Below are 5,493 nucleotides of genomic sequence, written 5' to 3'. Positions count from 1 at the left end.
TGTCATGTAACAATACAGGTTAGTGTATCAGCTTAGCTACTGCTGTGTGCGGTCACTGAGAGGCAAATAGCTGTCTGCCTCGGCTCCTGTCCTTGACAACTACCTGTGGGGAGGCAGTCTAATACCGAAACGTGTGTGTGTGTGTGTGTGTGTGTGTGTGTGTGTGTGTGTGTGTGTGTCTCTAATCATTACCTTTGCACTCGCACTACCAGAGTTTCAGCCATTTATTTCCTTTGTCACATAGCTATAGGCACACACAATGCCAGACCAGTTTTAGATGAAGACTGGCTCTCAGGTGATGTTACACACCCGCTAGCGGCCATGTTGGAGGTCCTCAAATCTTGGCCAACAGTGGCCAAGCTGTTTGTGTTTCTGAATGTACAATTTGGTCATCTCAACAGAATTTGATAATGGTTCATTTCTGTGCTGTTTTTGACTTGAACCTGATAATTTTGCCACTGATACATCTGATACATTTTTTTGTTTAATGTCAGTTTGTTAGCTAGCTAACCTGATCTGGTTAGCTAACTATCACTATTTTGTTGTAAAGACATTTCATTTGCACACTAGCTAACATACAGAAGCTAGCGTGAGGCTAGCAGTTGCATGTCAACATTAATTGCTTTGCTAAATTAGCCTTCTGATTAGTTAGCTAGCTAACAACGTCAAAACCCAGCTGTTAGAGACTGACAGACTAACAAGCTAGACTGTTTTCTGTGTCACCACAAGCTAAAGAACCACATCTACTTATCAGACTCTCTTGCATCACTGACTGGATCTCCTCCCACACCACAACAATATTTTTCAGATGCCTTTTTTTCCAGCCTGGTTGTATTTAGCCGTTTTGTTTTTTTTTGCACAGCCAACTCTCCGCTGGACCTCCATGATGACACCAGCCGTTGTGCTCGGAAAAATATTAATTATTGTCGTTGTGTCCCAGGCTCTGCACAGTGACAGCTCCGTATAATCTTAGGCCTAATTACCATGGAGATAAACACAAGCTGAGGGAATAACGGAGCGCAGTGACGCACAAGAGACGTCGCCCTGAAAATGCAGGTGCCTTCCACTTGTATCGGGCTCCTTTGATGTTGAATAGGGGGAACCATATGGGTGGGAATAAGCAAGCAGGACACACACACACACACTCACTATTATATACACAGATGCACACACATACACACACACATACTTATGCACTCATACATGCATGAATTAATACACCCATATCGATATGTGTGTGTGTATGCGTATATGTACATAGAGACACATGCATGCACTCATATACACGCATATCAACATGTGCTCACACACACACACACATATGAGACAGAGAGACAAAGAAACAAGGAGAGAGAGAGAGAGAGAGGGAGGAATCTCTTTCCATCCTGTCCTTGGCTTTCTCTGTAGGAACGGCAAGTCACCAAATCCCAGTGAAATCCAAGGTCTCTCTCTCTCTCTCTTTTTTTTTCTCTCCTCCGTCCTCCTCGCTCGCCCTCCTCCTCCCTCCGTCTGACGTCAAACTCAACAGCAGCATCAAAACACTCTGCCTGGACATGGCAGCCTTACAAAACTTAATAACACATGTCAAGAGTCACACACACACACACACACTCATAACCAGTTGTGTAACACCGGTGGATCACATTATGCTTCTATTTTTGCACTGGCTTGGCAGCGGTCAGTCTATTACACAATGAGACCCACCCTCATTTTGATCTAAAGGTTTGCCTCTCTATATATATTCACAGACGCCTCTTCCTGAACTAGGACATAGTTTACACACCTATTTACTTGCAGAATACAGTTTATCCGACTTTTTAGGATGACGAGTCTGAGGTAAATTCATAGTATACATCATAGAAAGTAGTATCAAACGAATTTAAGTTATATGGAGGATGTTTTGCAGGAGGATAGGGTCTTTTAAAGAGGAAAAAAGCATGGATTAATGCTTTTTTTAAAATATAATTGATTTTTTTTTAGCTTTACCTTAACTGGCATAACTTTATTTATATAGTTTGGTTACAGTTTAGTTCAGGTTAATCCAGTTTATTTGCACAGTGATAAGACAGAAGCAAAGTGTTAAACACTGAGAAAATGCAGAAAGAAGAGAAAAAACAAACCCAAGGGGTTTATAAAAGCATCTTTGTATGTATTGGTCACATGGGGTATGTAATGTGCCATCATATGATCATTAATACTTTGAATAAAGAAACTGTATCTTAAGCAGATGAGATGGTACATCATGGGTTAGAGATTCACTCAGTGGTATCTTATATTGCCTGTTTCCTATTCTGCTACATAATCTACTGTTATTGGCACTAAAGCAGTTATCCTGTATGTGATCCTGATTTGAATAATTCAGTAGAGCAAGGCGCTAACAGTGGCAGGGTTAAGGGTGCCATTCCCACTACAACCACCCATACTAAATATACAGTATATCCACTCATGGGACTACAACACACTTTAGACCAAAATATCTACTAAATGGCATAATGCTGTGCATGTTACATCAGAGCTTCACAACTTTTACTTTTACCGTACTGAACCTAACTCCATTATAACTCTTCATTGCTCACATGTTTTTATGTCTATTGTGTTTTTGTGTGTTGTATTGTATTGTATTGTATTGTGTCACATTTTAACCAACCTGTGAAGCCAAAGGCAAATTTCCACTGCAGTGGGCAATACAGTTCTATTCTATTCTATTCTATTCTACCCCATACTGAAGTGAGTAAACTTCCCCAGATTCCATCATTTGAAATGGACCAAAATTATGCGTCCACATTCTCCTAGTGTTTGGTAAATACAATACTGCACTCACTGTTACATCTAATGTCAGGTTTTGGTGCCTCTGTACAGGTAGTAAATACTCCTTACTACTGACTGCTTGTAATGTTGGTGATCTAGAAATTGAAGCTTATTCTGCAGTCTGCACTCATTGTAAGTTGAAGTGTCAGATAAATACCTAAAATATAAAATGGAAATTTACAGTGTTTCATTTCTCAAGTGGACAGAAATCAAGCAGCTCTTCTAAACTGTTCAGTAACAACTCATGATAATAAGAATAAGAATAATAACCTCATTTATATAGAACTTGTAAAAGTGAAACAAGAGGAGCGATTTGAAGAACAACAGGGAGTTATAGATACTTAGTTTGTACATAATTCAAGCAAAAGCCTAAAAAATGTGTTTTTAGGAAGACACTGAGTTGGCTAGCCTGATCTCCTCAGGCAGGTCATAGGCAAGGAGTATTATTTTTCAAGTAGCTTCTTCGCAGACCCCAAAACCTTTAATAGTAGTTTTTATCTTGAAACCCCAACGCCAAGGTGGACGGAGGGTTCAAACCTGACCGTTCAATTAGGGGATGATCTCTCCAACCACTGTCACAGACTTGTAACATCCTGCTCTACGCTTTGCTTCGATACACTGAATGAAAGCTCCCATTGACCGGGCATTTTTACATTGTCTTACATCCTATCATTTACATGGCGAATCCAACCTGCCGTACACACCGCGGACAGGAAGTGAGCACTTCAAAGGGAACCGGCGAGAGCGGAGAGGAGGAGCGTTTCCGACGCTTTCCGGGACGCTGCTGGGCGAGAGCTTTTCCTTTTCATCCCAGGAATAGAGGAGAGAGAGGCTCGGTGTGCCAGGGAGACGCTTTGAGGCTCCTGCCAAGGCACACAGAGATCTGAGAGAGACGAGTCCCGGGTCCGAACCCCCGCGGCGGGACATGAGCTGAACCTCCTCGTCGGCTCAGGTTTCCTCCTGTGAAACCAAAATGCCACTGTAGCAGATGCTTTCCTCCCCGAGCAGACAGAGTTGAAGACAGTTCATGCCGGCGGTAACCTCCCACGACCCGCATCGCACCGGCCCTTCGTTCTTACGAATAATGAGTTTTCGTAGTTAAAATTTCATATCTATATTTTGTCAAATCTAAAGTGAAAGCCGGGCCTGTAGGACTTTGGTCTCGAACCCTTTTCTGACGTCTTGTGTTTGTCTTGGTCTCGCAATTTAGAGTCAGACTTGTCTTGGTCTCGACCGCCAGTGGACGTTCACTCACTTTTTCCTGCCTATAAATTTCAGATACGTTTTTCTCCACCTTTGTTTATTTTCTCCCCAGCACTACAAACAATTTAAGGGATTACACCTGCATATGATATGTAATGGCCCTCAAGCTTGGATGTTGAAGGGTTTAGTCAAGAGCTGCTGCAGAAAGATCTACATCTCTGTTCATCCTTAAGAAACTCCTTCAGTAATATTTTTACATTTGGAAAAACTTGATTTTAGTCTTGAAAAGGACTCGATTTGCTCTGGTCTCGGCCTTGACTCGTTCTCTATCCCTTTTGGACCCGGTCTTGACTCGAACTCGACTGGACCTGGTTTTTGAATTGACTTGGACTCGACTAAGGCGGTCTTGACTACTGTAGTCCAGGTGAAAGCATCAGTAACTGATCCGCCTTGATGATTTGTAAGCTTGAAAAAATATACAGAAATAAATAATAATAATAATAATAATGATCATAATAAACTTTATTTATATAGCACTTTTCTTAACAATGTTACAAAGTGCTTTACAAAAGAAAATAAAACCAGACAAGGCAGATAAAATGAGAATAAGGCCAAAGGGCTTGAGCACAGAGGAAGTAAAGACAATAAAATGAATAAGATCAAATAAATAGAAGCAGTAGAAACAGTATAAAATAAAAACATATATCAAACATTTCCAAAGGCTTTCACAAAAAGAAAAGTTTTAAGAAGAGATTTAAAACACTGAAATGTCATAAAATGAAAAAAAATAAAATAAATAAAAGGTCCTATCAGGAATCTACAAGACAAACAATTTGTCCGCTCTCTGACAAAAGCAAGAGATAGTGAGCATATTGATTGTTTTCCACAGGTTATATCACATCACGGCTCAGCATATGAGCAACACATTTTCATTTTTCAGGGAGTTGGAAGAACAATAAAGATGAAGTTAAGCAAGCGGCTTGATGTGGACTCTCCGTACCACGACAAAGCCTCAAGTGCTTCAAGATATTTATCTCACTCAGCAGAAATGCCTCCTGAGGCCAGAACTTCCAGAAATTTCAAAAGGAGAAGTTGTTTGGAGAATGACCTAAGAGATAATCATCTTGTCTGCCGTTTTATCATATCTGACGGATGCAAACAAACATGTTGATGCACTTAGCGAGGCTTAAGCTATGCTGATATTTTTCCAACTTTGATTAGCAAATTAAACATTTGAATTATGCTAAAATCTTGGCAAACATGAAGCAGAATACACACATTTCCTAAAGGGAATGCCTGCAAACCATTAATGTTTTCCAAAATTGGCTTCTTTCAGCTGGAATTCCTCCACTACAGGATCATGCTGATGAAAAAAATAAAGATATCTACAAGCTCTGAGGTCAAAGATCATACACACAGTATAAAAAAAAACAGATTTGCGGACTAACAACATTTTTTTTGTTCATTACGATGCAGGATGTA

The sequence above is a fragment of the Centroberyx gerrardi genome, chromosome 20 (genome assembly GCF_048128805.1).
Source record: "Centroberyx gerrardi isolate f3 chromosome 20, fCenGer3.hap1.cur.20231027, whole genome shotgun sequence".
NCBI lineage: Eukaryota > Metazoa > Chordata > Actinopteri > Beryciformes > Berycidae > Centroberyx > Centroberyx gerrardi.
The sequence above is the reverse complement of the archived record's forward strand: the minus strand, read 5'-3'. Positions refer to the sequence as shown.